Source organism: Hemitrygon akajei, chromosome 3, assembly GCF_048418815.1.
Source record: "Hemitrygon akajei chromosome 3, sHemAka1.3, whole genome shotgun sequence".
NCBI classification, from domain to species: domain Eukaryota; kingdom Metazoa; phylum Chordata; class Chondrichthyes; order Myliobatiformes; family Dasyatidae; genus Hemitrygon; species Hemitrygon akajei.
The window spans coordinates 139,608,039-139,622,311 of NC_133126.1; positions in this window are offsets into that span (position 1 = coordinate 139,608,039).

Below are 14,273 nucleotides of genomic sequence, written 5' to 3' on the forward strand. Positions count from 1 at the left end.
CATCATCTCATTCCCAGGAAAAGAACGCAACGGAATCAAAGCCATACACAAGAAGATATTTTTAAATATTTGCTATGCAACAAAGATTTTTGTTTCCCTCATCTCACTGTATTGGTCCACCCTTTATTCCGAATGTGTGATTTAATTTGATTCTAGACTCCTCATGAAACCACTTTCTTTGATGCTAAAGACTTCTTGGAACCTCCCAAACTTACCCAGTTAATGGTCTATATTGGTGCAGCCAGTAGATCCCATAACACAAGTGAATCCTGGAACTCTGCATTCTCCAATCTTATGATTCTTTCAGCAAAAGTCTTTTAATCCTGGTAATTACTGGAGCATATCCATAGTCCTTAGAAAAGTAAAGTCATTTGTCTCCACTCACAAACCAACAATTCATCTTCTCCGGTACTTACAGCATCGTGCTCACAAATGGGGCAAAAAGTGGTTGAGGTATTTCCAATACACATCCTGACCTTAAATGGCTGAGCTGCAGCAGTAACACTATGCATGCTAAATTTGCTTCAAGGATTAAATTGGACTTGGATCTATTGTCTTCATCATTTACATCACATGTACATTAGATATTGCTCAGCATTCCTGCCTCTACCTGTTCTTTCTCCAGTTACATGGGAGTGTTACCAACTTGCACTTAAGAATCAAGTGAAAATATCTTACATTTTAAACCCCATCTCCACATTGACAATTGCTCTTCAATATTAAATTCAATGTTTCAGCAGTTAGCTTTGCCTGAGTTCTTTTATTTGCCAGTCCTCAGAATGAACCATTCTGTGCTGGCCATTTTGAATCGGTCCAGAAATGATACTTCTCCCTGAGTACCTCTTGCCTGATGATTTATTCTCCAAACAATTTCTTTGCTCCCTGATTGCACTTTCTTAACTAAAAGTTTTCAAATCACTGCTAATGAAATAAAAATACTTTTTTAAGATTTTCAGTGAATTTATATCAGTTTGTGTCACTAATAACCCCAGCAATGTCTCAAATCTGTCTTTTCGACTACTGGGCATGTCCCCCAGTTTTGCTATTTGTAACCTATAACACAGACAAATACTGTAAGTTTAATCTGCTTCTATCTGCCACATAAATTTGTTTGGTCCTACCCTATCAAAAACATTCCATTCATTCTATGCATGCCTCCCCCACCTAGGTTTATAAAAGATTTCAGAAGATAATTTGTCCCTGGAGATGGAGACAGAGAGAACAAGAAAGGGGAAAGAGGGGGCAGAAATGGACCAAGTGAATTTACGGACGAGCTCAGCAGGTGTGCCTGAAGCAACACCAATGCAGCAGTCAACGTATTACAGAAAGAGTTGGGGAGCATTGCCAGTGAAGGCTTAGAAGATGAACTGTTCCAATTAGCCAATGGAAAGGCAGGCATAGCTGGGACACATGCAGGTGCCCATACTTACACCTTGGGTTTGGAGAAAGTGGGAGGAGCCAAAAACAACACACACAAAATGCTGGAGGAACTCAGCAGGCCAGGGAGCTTTAATGGAAAAGAGCAGTCGATGTTTCGGGCTGAAATCCTTCGCCAGGAGAGAGGGAAGTGACTGACCCAAGAGGGATAAAAAGGAGTTGAGGTATGTAGACAAAAATACTTCAGCCCTATACCTTTTCCATCTATCAACTCCCAGCTTCTCACTTCATCCTCCTCAATATAACTGGCTTCACCTATCATCTTCTAGCTTGTACTCCTCCCCCCTACCAAAAACTATCTGGCCTGCTGAGCTTTTCTAGTATTTTTTGGTTTCATTTCATATTTCCTGCATTGTTCACAATTTTTTAAATGTTCATTTATAGTTACTATTACATTTCATCCAAAGATATGTGATAATTTATAATAGATAAGCACAGTTCAACAAAAGATGACAAATTATCATAAATTTAAGAAATAAATATCTGCATGAGCTGAAATCAGGAAATTACACCTAAAATATACACCCAAAAAAGATTTCAATTGGATACTTCAATTTTCTTCTCAGGTTTATTAGTAAAATCACAAGCAGAATTACTGCAGGAACCAACACAATCAGACTGTATCATGGAAAGCAACTTACATTTCTTACCAATGTACTGAGGAGTGGTAAACTGTTATAGTTTTATTCTCAGATTACTGTATACAGATTAGCCTCAGTTAATTCTCCATTAAAAAAGTGCTCTTGTGTGTAAGTAATCCAATTTAAAGTTATTGAATAGACTTAGAAGAATTACATTAAACCATTAAAGAGTCTCATCGCTGTACAATTATCAGTTTCATATTAAATCAAATTATTTTTGAAATGGAAATCCATTAGAATGTGTCTATTGTGGACTGGGCAATTAACGAAATGAGCAATTTGTAGGTTTTCTCAAGCATTCATAATTGGAGGGACCTTGCTCTCTGATCTGGTGTTATAGCTGTTTCTGTGGGCAGGGTCTGAATTGATTAAATTTTAAACTGAACAAGTAACAAATCATTGCAGAAAACACATGCATAATTGGTTATGGGAGTAGCTCCAATGGATTTAAAACTTGTTGAACTTTGGCTTATTTCACTTGATGCCCTCAGATTACGTTGGTTTTAATGGCATAAAGAACTGTAAACTTGACAACGTCAACTTCAGATTGAAGTCCAAATGAGTAGGGTGGACTGCTGTTACTACTTGCTAAACACATGTGATTAATGAAGGGGGTAACTAATTATGTGGCACAAAAAGTCCAGTTTATTCAATATTCCTTTTCGATGGAGGGACTAATCTAGGCAGCATCCTTTCACACTGAATTTTATGGCACAGAAAGTCCAGTTTATTCAATATTCCTTTTTGATGGAGGGACTAATCTAGGCAGCATCCTTTCACACTGAATTTTATGGTTTAGGGAGCAGCATATCCTTTGCAAGACAAAGATAAGCTTAGAATAGCCATCATTCAGGTTTTGCTTTCACAATAAACAGCAGATTTTTCTTGAAACAGACCTTCAGTTGAAACACTTTTTTTTGGAAATTGAAGCAGTTTGAAAACCACTGCGCTGTTGTCGTCAGTAATTCTCATTGCCCACTTCAGTGTAAATACAGCAAGTTGTGCTGTCGGTGTTTGGGCAGCATTAAGCTACTAACTTTCATACTCCAGTCTTCAAGGCTACATTCATGCTTGTGGGTTTTATCAACAATTAGCTGTTTATTGATTACCAACCATTAAACCATACCGTCTAGTGATAAAGCACACAATGGTAATTAGGGTTATTTGAAATACAATTATACTGCAGTAAATGTAATGGAAGAGCAGCTTTGAATCCAATGCCTAATTATATTCATTGACATTTTTACAGCCTTGTAATATTTCTCGATTTTGTAATGTACTAAAAATGTTATCTAAAAAAACAGGGATCATTTAAAATTCTTCTATATATTCTGGAGGAAATGCTAATTATCTATAGAGAGGAACATTTTTTTTATCTTTCTAACCAACAATAATCTCCCTTAGCGGAAACAGAATGGTCAAGCACGATCCATGCAGGCAGAAGATGGAAGCTGTTTCACGCAGAGACACTATATCGGGAAAGATTATTAATATGCTTCAGTATGTAATCGGTGGGATAGAGATTGGGGTATGATAGGTGGAACTCTCATATAGAATTGCTTATACAACTAAGCCCTTTAGAGAATGGAGGAGGAAGTAGGGGCACACTGAGCTGAAGGTTATGGTGGGGAGGGACTTGTACTGTCATATCTAGGAGTGGCAATTTCTTCAAAGTCTAATCCCTAGGAGCCTTTGTAAATAAGATTATTTAAAGATACATCTGAATTTTATGTTCCCATATAGTCATCTGTCATGAATCACTGCCTACTTAAAATCTTTATACTTATTGTTCAGTTTCATTAGAAAGCTCAGAAAACTTGTTAAATATCAAAGAAGCAACTCACATTAACATTTAAGCATGTTGTGCCTCCCTTAAATGAACATCAGAGTCTTGGTTGAACAGTTGTACATTGATGGTAATCTGTAGGAAAATGCTGGCTCTGCATTGTGATAAAAAAACTTGTCACTATCTCTTTGGCCAGATCACACTGCTGAGAAGTAAAATACTGCGAAAAAGCACACAATAGTTTCACAGGATGTGGGTGCCACCAGCCAGCCTGGCATTTATTTCTATCCATATTGCCACTTCCTTATTGGTTTGTTAGATCCCTTCAAAGTAGAAGTTCATTAGCAACAACTAGGCTGTGTGTCTGGGGTCACATATAGGTCCCATGAACTTAGGATGGTAGATTATGTTCCAATATTGAACCACCAATTTTATAATTCATGGTTTACGGTTACCATTATGGATACTAGCTTATATGAGTATATATTTCTTCAACACCATTGACGGATTCAAATTCATGTCTCTCAATCAATAGTCCAGACCTTTGGGTACAAGTCCAATAATTTAATTACCACTCTGCACTCTGCTTTGAAGGTATAGGTGGCAATATGCATTGGTAAACGGCACAAATAGAGAGAGATATTTACATAAGAAATAAAGGACCATAGGAAATATTTTCTCTCCCATCACGTCATGTGGGAATTTTATGTTTCATCATCATCATTCTTCATGGAAGGCCAATCTGCTCAATATCGTCTCAGATGACATGGTCTTCATCCAGGAATCAATCTAGCCAACTCTCATTGGCCTCCTGCTATTACAAGTCTACAGCTGTACATATATGTTTGAAACCATACCTGTACTAAATGTCGCAGGTGCTTTCTCACCACGATCCCATACAATTCAGATGAGACACTTATGCCCTTGAGTTCAGAACCTCGTACATGGTTCTCCACATGAATCTGCTGCTGAGTGGATTTATAACATAATGAGTAAAGGAGAAAAGGGAATTCAGGTTCACTTACATTCAGAGTGTTGTCTCAGTATTTAGTTAATTTGTTACAATAGGTATTCATAGTGACTATGAAGAAGCAAAGATAATAAAAGGGTTAAAATGAAAATAAAATAAAGATGATTTCTAAATTTTCATTCACATTATGCTAAAAGCACTCAAAGACGAGGATGACTAATAGCATGAAGGCAAGTCGCTTGATGTAATGCCATTTTACTGCCCTGCAGCTACCTTTCATTATTTTCACATTTGCAAGATGATTAGGTCAGACTTACATATGCAGATTCTCAGGGACATTAGATCCTTGGAGCAGGGCACTGAACCTCTGTCACAGAATGAAGAAGGAAAAATTAAGTGATTTGATAGGTCCTGCAATAAAAATTATTCAACACATAATTAATATAATGGTTGTTTGCTGTGAGGTTAAAGGTTTATTTTATTTTGTCATGCTTTTAATTATGTGACATAAAAAAGTGACTTTATTTCTCTTGGCAACTGCTCATTCTACATCTAGGCATTTAGATATTGTACTTTAACAAAGTTTAAGAAATTACTTGCAAATTTTGATCAATGTTCAACTATGCAGAGTGTTTTAAGACTTGATAACAAAAGTCTGTGTGTCCTGAGATGAAAACCATTATTCAGGGACAGCTCTGAAGGTCACCTGCTTCAGCTATCTGAGAAAGGGATATCACCTGACTATTCAAGCAACAGTGATACCTGACTATTCAAGCAACAGTGATTTTGCTAAGCTTGTGTTGTCAGAGTGTTTTGATAAGAATTCACATATGGCAGGTTATGCAGATATTAACACAAAGGTTACATTGACTTTGGGAAGACGGGTTCAAAATAAAGAGACCCTATTTGTCTTGAGCTTGATAAGGAAATGATCTTTCGATTTGTTAATTTCAGTTTATTATCTCAGGTTTATTTGATCTTCTCCATTTCCACTTCTGTCATGGTATGCACCATTCATAGACAATATGAAGTTAATATATAGCGGCATCTTTCTTTTTCACCAATCTTGTCCTTTGACCTTGACTTTAATTTTGTTCTCTACTTCTGTAGATATGACCTATAACTGTGTTTACTCAACATCACTATAAAGATAATTACCATGTATAAACTTGAAATTATGGTCCATTTTGTGAAAAAAGAAACATATTGCAACATTACAGCACTGCATCTTTGAGTGTAATTATGAATGTATTGCAGTGGACAATGAACAAAATGTCATATTAAACAGAAAATGTGATTATGTGTAGTTCCAGCAAAATTGCATCAAAAACATTTATATCATTTGTATTTTTGACCTTCTGGGGATGATTTCATGACAAATACTTGATTTATATTCAAAGAACAATTATTTAACTTGTCTATTCCAGTACACTGAAGCATGTCCTTGTAATGGAATACCCAGTGGTGCATAAGCTTTCCTCACTTTTAATATCAGAGCCATCGGTTGGACTTTACTCTTCAAGCACCGGTTGTGTTATTAGTTATTCAAAATTTTCTCCATTCCATTCCGCGGTTGGCTGTACTTTTTCTATTTTAAGTAATAATAGGTTACTGCTTGCACTTGGGAATGGAAATACTGATTGAAGGACACCAAAATGAAAATTGTTTTTGCTAGATCATCATTTTAGTCTATATATTCAATGCATGTGATTTGATATGGTACCTTTAAAAGTACTTTAGTATATGATACTGTACGTAGATGATATTGACAAAAGGTAAACTATGGATTGTGCCACCTGTGATAAAACTGAATGTAATGATTGCGTCCTATTCTCTTCACTGCACTAAAACAGTAACGTTCATTGGGCTCACTCTTGCTTCAGCCACAGAGAAGCCACATTGTGTGAAAGGAATTATATGTAATAATGGTTGATAGCTATAATATTGCTCTACATGCTAGCTACAAGTAACTTAAGGTTAAGAGAACAGGATGCACTTATATTTCAAATAAAGACTTACAAAATTATTGAAATGTGAATGGTGGAACATCTAAGCACATGCCCAGCTTTTTGGGGTGATAAAGAGGTATTGTAGTATTGGAGGGCACTGAGGTCTAGGGTAGTAGCAGGTGGCTAAGACAGCATCTGAATAATAGGGATCACCCCAAATCTCCAATAAGAGAGAAGCCCCAATCTGGAACCTGGTGACATCTGGTTAAACATTGGTCACAATGGTGCATCCATCTGCAACTGGTCAAGTAAAGATAGTTCAGATTTGTTTCAGTTTTCCATTATCTGCAATTTTGCCAGGCCTCCATACTCTCCTGTCGACTGTATGTGGCACTGTGATTAATGCAAGTGCAGAACTCTTGATTCATATATCATTTCTATGCACAGGAAGGAGTTATCACATTAATACTGAACAATAAATGTCTATTAGCAGGTACAAACATCATCAGCTATACAGTATAGTAGTGCAAACTCAGAGCATATGAACACAAATCAAAAAATAAGTTTATCAAAGGGTGACCCACAGAGGCAAACCCTGCAATTCCAAGTCAAAATGGGACATTAATATTTGATCTGTAGGCCTACCTGGTCACATTTGTAATTCTACAAAGGGAGCAAAATTCAAAAAACATCAGTTTGGTTATTAGCAACTTGTACATTTTTTCACAAAAGGAAGAATTTTGAAGAGACCAGAAACATCTGCAGAATTAGCCATGTGATCGGTGATTTTCTGTTATTCCAGTGCTGAAGTATTATCACCCCACCAGCATCCGCATTCAGCACATATTTCTCCAAAACTTCTGCCATCTCCAAGCACATCTTTCCCTCCCCCCCCCCCCCCACTTTCTGCTTTCCGCAGGGATCCCTTCCTACATGACTCCCTTGTCCATTCATCCCTTCCCACTGATCTCCCTCCTGGCACTTATCCTTGCAAGCAGAACACCTGCCACAACAACTCTTCCCTCACTACCTCACTAAACAGTCCTTTCAGGTGAGGCGACATTCCATCTGTGAGCCTTTTGGGGTCATATACTACGTCTGGTGCTCCCAGTGTGGCCTCCTGTATATCAGTGAGACCTGACATAGATTGGAAGACTGTTTCACCAAACATCTACACTCCATCCCCCAGAAAAAGCAGGATCTCCTTGTGGCCACCCATTTTAATTCCACTTCCTTTTCCTATTCCGATATGTCTATCCAGGGTCTCCTCCATTGTTGTGACGAGGCCACACTTAGTTTGGAGGAACAACATCTTATATTCTGTTTGGGTAGCCTCCAACCTGATGGTATGAACATCGATTTTCGAACCTCTGGTAATGCCCCCACCCTGTCCTCTCCTTCACCATTCCCTTTTCCCTCTCTCACCTTATCTCCTTGTCTACCCATCACCTCCCTGTGGTGCTCCTCCCCCCTTTTCTTTCTTCCATTGCCTTCTGTCTCTTTCACCAATCAACTTTCCAGCTCTTTACTTTATCCCTCCCCCTTCAGGTTTCACCTATCACCTTGTGTTTCTTTCTCCCCTCCTCCACCTTTTAAATCTACTCCTCAGGTTTTTTCCCTGTCTTGCTAAAGGGTTTCAACCCAAAACATCAACTGTACTTTTTTCCATAGATGGTGCCTGGCCTACTGAGTTCTTCCAGCATTTTGTGTATGTTACTTGCTTTTCCAGCATCTGCAGATTTTCTCTTGTTTGTGGATGAAGTATATTGTATGGTTTCAAGGCCCCATGTTCCCGCATTCCCATGTCCCAGTGATAGTGATTTGGATATAATGTGGCCACTTAATGATAGTAAAGATATATTACGTTACAGGCAATAAAGTCCCAGAGTCATAGAACAGTGCAGCACACAAAAAGTCCCTTCAGCCTATCTGCTCCGTGCTGAATCATTTATCTGACTAGTTCCATCAAACATAGCCCTTCATACTCTTTTCAACCATGTACCAATTCAAATTTCTCTTAAATATTCAAATTGACCCCATATCTGCCACTTGCACTGACAGCTCATTCCACATTCTCAACATACACTGACTGAAAAAATTCCCCTTTATGTTGTCCTTAAACATATCACCTTTCACATTTAAAGCATGACCTCCAGTTGAGGTCTCACCCAACCTTAGCAGAAAAATCTTGTTTGCTTTTACCCTGTTTACACTCTTCACAATTTTGTACACTTCTATCAAAGCTCTCATCAACCTTTTAGGTTCTAGTCCTAACCTATTCAAACTTTCCCTGTAACTCAAGTCCCCACAACATCCTTGTAAATTTTCTCTTCACTTCTTCAATCTTATTTATATCTTTCCTGTAGGTAGATGACCAAAACTGCACACAATATTCCAAATTAGGTCCCACCAATGTCTCCTACAATTTCAATATAACATTCCAACTCCTCAATACATTGATTTATGAAGGCCAATGTGCCAAGAGCTTTCTCTATGACTCAATCTTCCTGTGACACCACTTTGAAGGAATTATGGATTGTATTCCCAGATCCCTCTGTTCTACCACACACCATGCAAGACCTACCCTGGCTGGTCTTCCAAAATGCAACACCTCACAATTGTCTGCATTAAAGTCCATCTGCCATTTTCCAGCCCATTTTTCCAGCTGGTCCACATCCCACTACTACTTCATCACTATCCACTACACCCTTAATCTTGGTGTCATCCATAAATTTGCTGATCCAGTGTACCACATTATCATCCAGATTGCTGCTATAGATTACCCACCACCAATCCCTGTGCACACCACTAGTCACAGGACTCCAGTCAGAGAGGCAACCATCTACTACCACTCTCTGGCTTCTTTCATGAAGCCAAAGTCTACTCTAATTTACTACCTCACCTGGAATGCCAAGTGACTGAACCTTCTTGACCTACCTCCCAGCCAGCACCTTGTCAATTGCCTTGCTAAGGTCAACGTAGACAATATCTACTGCCCTGCCTTCATAAACATTCCTGGTAACTCCCTAAAAAAATCTCTATAGGATTGATTAGACATGACTTACCACACTCAAAGCCATGTTAACTACCTCTATCCTAGTCCCTAGTTATCTAAATACTTATATAGTCGGTTCCCTAGACTACCTTCCAATAACTTTCCCACTGCTGATGTCAGGCTCACTGGACTATAATTTCCTGGCTTATTATTAAAGCATTTCTTAACCAACGGAACAACTTTAGCTATCCCCCAGTCCTTTCGCACCTCACCCATGTCTAAGGATGTTTTAAATATCTCTGCTAGGGCCTCTGCAATTTCTGTCTAGCCTCCCATAGGTTCTGAGCAGGCCCTGTATATTTATCCACCATAAGTTGCCTCAAGTCAGCAAAAGCACCTTTTCCTCTGTAATCTGTATAGGGTACATAACCTTGCTGCTGCATCTCCTCACGTCTATAGACTCGGTGTCCGGCTTCCGAATAAATAAAGCTGCAAAAAATATTTAAGATCTTCCCCATCTTTTTCAACTCCATGCATCACTTCATTTAAGATCATCACTGTGATCTTCCTGAAGACCAAATTTGTCCATTGCTATCCTTTTGTTCTTAATATGTCTGCAGAATCCCCTATGATTCTCATTCACCTTGTCTGCTAAAGCAACCTCATGTCTTCTTTCAGCCTTTCTGATTTCCTTCTTAAGTGTTCTTTTGTATTTCTTATATTCCTCAGTACCTCATTTGTTCCTACCTGCTATGCACCTTTTTTCTTTACCAGAGCATCAATATCTCTTGAAAACCAAGGTTTCATAAGCATGTTAGCCTTGCCTTTTATTCTGACAGGAACATACAAACTCTGTGCTCTCAAAATTTCACTTTTGAAGGCCTCCCACTTACCAAGTACACCTTTGCCAGAAAACAACCTACCCTAATCCACACTTGCCAGATCCTTTCTGATACCATCAAAATTGATCTTTCTCCAATTTAAAATCCCAACCCGAGGACCAAACCTATCCTTTTCCATAATTACCTGGAAAATAATGGCATTATAATTACTAGATGCAAAGTGTTCCCCTACTCAAACTTCTATCACCTGCCCTATCTCATTCTATAATAGGAGATCTAGTCTCACACTCTCTGTAGTTGGGACTTCCATATACTAATTAAGGAAACTTGACAAATTCTTTTCCATCCAGCCCTTTTACAATATGGGAGTCCCAGTCAATATGTGGAAAATGAGAATCACCTACTATCACAATCTTATGTTTCTTGCAACAGGCTACGATCTCTCTACAAATTTGCTCCTCTAATTCCAGCAGATTGTTGGGTAGTCCATAATATAATCAAAATCACAATCAGGTTTAATATCACCTACATATGTCATGAATTTTTTTTATAATCCTATTAGCATGGTCATACCTCTCTTATTTCTCAGTTCTGCCCATAAAGCCTCTCTCGATGAGTTCTCCATTCTGTCCTGACAGAGCACTACCATGACAATTTCCCTGACTAGTGATGCCATCCCACCCATTTAACGCTTTGCACTCTATCACATCTGAAACAACGGAACCCCAGAACACTGAGCTGCCAGTCCTACTGGCTACAATGTCATACTTCCACACGTTGATCCATGCCCTAAGCTCATCCACTTTTTCTATAATATTCCTTATAGAAGTTATATACAGCTCAGAACTTTAGCCCGATCATGCTCAACCTTTTGATTCCTAACTGTATATGAAGGCTTAACAACATCTTTCTCCACAATTCCTCCACTATTTGTTCTGGTGCCCATCCCCCTGCAACTCTAGTTTGTTTCACCCCCTCTCACCCTGTGAAACACTAGCAAACCTTCCTGCTAGGGTATTAGTTCCCCTCCAGTTTGGGTGCAAACCATCCTTCTGCACTGCTACCACATTCCCTGAAAGACAGCCTAGTGATCCAACAATCTGAAGCCCTCCCTCTTGTACCAACTACTTAGCCATGAGTTAAACAGTATGATCTTCCTATTCCTGGCCTCACTAGCATGTGACACAGGTAGCAATCTTGAGATTACAGCCCTGGGGTCCTGTCCTTTAACTTAGCACCCATCTTTGCAGAACTTCATCACTCTTCCTACCCATTTCATTGGCACCAACACGGACCACAACCTCTGGCTGTCTACCCCCTCCCCACCCACTTAAGAATGCTGAGGACTCGATTCCAGGTGTCATGGACCCTGGCATCTGGGAGGCAACCTACCATCTGGGAATCTTGTTCTCACCCATGGAACCTCTTTTCCATTTCCCTACCCAATGAATCCCCTATCACTTCAACTCATCTTTTCTCCCCACTTCCCTTCTGAGCCACAGAGCCAGACTCAGTGCCAGAGACTTGAGTGCTGTGGCTTTTCTCTGCTACGTCACGCACCCCCCCACAACATTATCCAAAGTAGTATACCTGTTGTTGAGGGGAATGGCCACGGGGTACTCTGCACAGTCTGCCTATCCCCTTTACCCTTCCTAACAGTCACCCAGTTAACTGCGTCCTGCACTTTGGATGTAATGACATCCCCGTACGTACTGTCAATCAACCCTGAGTTCAGTCAGGTCTTGCTCCAACCCCTTAACATGTTCAATGTTAGGAAAGTTTTGCAATGATCAGGAAACTTCCATTACTATGCATTGCACATATTCATGAAAAGCTAGAAGGATCATCTCCAGACAGAGAAAGAGGGGATGGAAATCATACTTAGGATAACAGGATTAAGGAGATAGATCATTTTGATCACCAATCACAATTCACGTATGTTATTCTTGGGCTCAATATGGAACTCCCTTGAAGGTGCTGTTTGGGATGCAGAAGCATGTTAAAATTCTATGCAGGTGCAACCACAACGATGAGTACTGAACAAAGATAAAGAAGAAGAACGAGAAGGCAGGCACTGGAATTGGGAATGATAAAAAGCGACTGGAAAAAACTCTGCGGGACAAGCAGCATCTGTCATTGGTAAGGAATTGCTGATACTTCAGCTCAAGTTTGTGCATCAGGACTGAGAATGGAGAGTGAAAGAGTGTAAGGAGGAGAGCATGGGGTGGAGAAGCGAGCTGGGCCAGAAGGTGAGAGATGGACTGAGAATGATGAAGGGTGAGGGGCAGATGGGTGTTAGGTAGAAGTAAGCAAGGACACTAAAAGGGGCAGATGGAGGGACTGGAGGAGGAAGGTAGACATAGCTGCTTCTGGGTGATAAGTGGGAACACAAAGGCTGTCAGAGCTGGAATCTTTTTTTGGAGATGGCACTGAGCTCCATTCAGGTTTTGGCTTGGATTTAGTTAGTTTTTGAGTTCATAGCAATGGTTTTGGGGACAACCTGTGGTTTTAGGTGTCTGGTTAGGATTTAGCAACAGGAATGTGGGAGTAATTAGAGGTCAGACAGGAGTCTAAGTCTTTGCTCCACATTCAAAGACCAGTGGACATGGAAGTGAGAGGCCTGCAGACCAAAGCGGACAAGGGGTGGTGCCCATACCCACTCCCCACCCCCAGACATCCCTTTCCGTGAGTGGTCAGTGTGTTCTGGTGTCGGAATTTCAGGCAGGAAAGAGGAAAAAGGACTGATAACTCACTGGGTTGGTGAATCAATCAGACTGGAGTTTGACACCCAGTGTATGAGGTTCTGTCATTGGTGTGTCTGGAGTTTAAGGCCTAGTATTCAGTGATCAGTATGTCCTGGAGTCAATGCAGAGGGTCAAAGCTTGAGGGTTGAATCAGATGTCCAGAAAACAAGCCCTTTGACTGGAGCCTGAGTCTGAAAATCTGTGCGTGTCGAAGGCTCAATATCTGTGAATCTTCTGGAAACTGGAAGCCAAAGACGGCGCGCTCTGCGTTTGCTTGACTACGTATGTGTGTGGGTGGGAGGGAGGAGCAGGGTCTGTTTTGCTGTTGCTGTTTTGTTGTGTTCTGTGTTGTTCTGCCGAGCATCATGGGTATGTAATGTTGGCACCGGAATGCATGGCAACTCTTGCAGACTTCCCTCAGCACACCCTTGGGTGTGTTGGTTGTTAATGCAAATTTCACTGCATGCTTCAATGTACATGTGGCAAATACATTTGAATCCTGAATCCGCTTAGCAAGGAGAGTGGTAGTAAGGACTAATAGGCGAGTGATGGAAGGCAGACAGATCCAGATGGGGAGGGGACGTGGTGGGAGAAATATATGGGTAGAAGGTGCAAGGAAGCACCAAAGTGATCTAGGACAAAAATATCTGCTTGGTGGTGTTACTGTGTGTGGGTGGGGCAGGGGAGGAAACAAAAATGGAAGGACCAGAGATGGATCAGAAAGCGAGAGGGAGAGAAAAAAAATCACAAAATTACAAAAGGGAAGGATGACCCGAAATTGGAAAATTCAGTGTTCGTACCATCGAGTTGTATACTATGCAGCAGAAAATTAGGTACTTTTTTCTAGTTTATTTGAAAACTACCTGGGACTGAACTGGGAGACAAGGAAATGGAGCTGGAAGCAGGGAG